We start from the raw sequence: 1,675 nt of genomic DNA on the forward strand, positions 1-1,675 counted from the left end.
AACCCACAGCGCCACCCGCATCCCACCCAGCTTTTACAGTAGCTTTCCCTGAATATAAATCCTTAACCGCCCTGTCCTCATGGGGCTTGTAATCTTTTATACAAAGAAACTTTATACATTCAAAGAGGAAACAGCTTGCCAGTAGCTTCTGCAGCCTGAAAACCATTTTGCACCTCATATGGTCTAAGTCTGCGGGTGAGGAACCTGCAGCCCTCCCAATTCTGTTGGACTCCAACTCCCATCAGCGATTGTGTTGTCAGCGATGATGGGATTTGTAGTTCGACAGCACCTGGAGGGCCACAGATTCAACTTTCCTGGTCCTAGCTAATTATTGCCACATAACTGTCCTACATTCCATCTTAAGACGTTTACAAGCAGCAGGGGGTGGAACTTTTTGATCATAACCTGAAACATCTCTCTGCCTCTAGCACCACATTCTGTACCACTTCTGTCCTGAAGCACAGCAGCATTCACAGTTCCTGTCTCATTTCAGATGCATGGCTCCAAAATGAGAAAGCTCATGTGGTGTAGCTATTAAGAGTGATGGACTAGGATTGTGGAGACACATGTTCAGCTCCTCACCCAGCTTTGAAGCTCACTGGTGAACTTGGACCAGCCTAGTGTACCTCACAGGATTGTTATGAGACAGCAAAGCAAGACATATTGCTTTCCTTCGCTTCATTTCCATCCCAGCTACTCAACGTAACCTGCCTCACAGCAGCCCTGTGGGGTAGGCAGCCTGAGCTCCTCGGAGGATGCTTGGGGTGGAAATGTAATGCAATCTGCCTTGTTTCACTTAAAATATAGACCTGCCCACAAGATGGTTATAAATAGCTTTCATATAGTGCATTTCAAATGTTTACATCATGTCACATATATTATTCAATAGTCCTTACAACAATCCTGCAAGGTGTGGTAAGCTAACTGCTTTTGGCAGAAGTGGCAGATACATGTGTGTGCGTTTAACATAGTGGCAACTGGGAGGAGAAATGGGCATTCTCTGTTAATGGCACACATTCTACTCCAGAAGCCAGCTGTACCATCAAATGCAGCATATTCTGTGGGGAAAGGAATATGCAGCATGCAGCGTTCAAGCCATGTTTAATTTACAAGTCCCAAGAACCTTTCCGCTCTTGTTCCCATGGAAACAGATGCCTGTAAAAAAAAAATCCTTACAGCTGTGTGCTTTGCCTTTACACCACAGCTGCTTAAATTTATCTGTCATTTTTATCTGAATATTCAGAAATCCATAGATTTTTGCCCACGGCCTGTTTTACAAGGGCTAGCTGTGGTGATTGCCGCACCCCTTTTTGTGCAACGGGAGCATCTTGCAACACATTTAGCTCTGCCTCAGTGTCACGAGGAAGCAAAGCCCATCTGCAAGACTCCAAGCAGCAGCTGGAGTCCAGAAGGCCTGCCCTTTTAGCTGTGCACAGCTCTCTCGATTATATTTCGGCTTAATAAGCTGCTGCACAAACCTCTCTCTGCCACAAACATCTTGTCCCCACCCCCCTTCAACAGTCTGCAACGGTCTGACTCCTTAAATCTCTTTGATGGGGTTGTTTCCATGGCATTAACTGCATCTCTCTTTGTACACAAAGCAGCATTCCCCCCTCCTCCCCCAGCCATCAAGGTAGAGGAAGCTCCGGAGACTGTCGTTTGGCTGTGTGTGTGT

This window comes from Podarcis tiliguerta, assembly GCF_965153285.1.
Source record: "Podarcis tiliguerta genome assembly, chromosome: 6".
Lineage (NCBI taxonomy): Eukaryota > Metazoa > Chordata > Lepidosauria > Squamata > Lacertidae > Podarcis > Podarcis tiliguerta.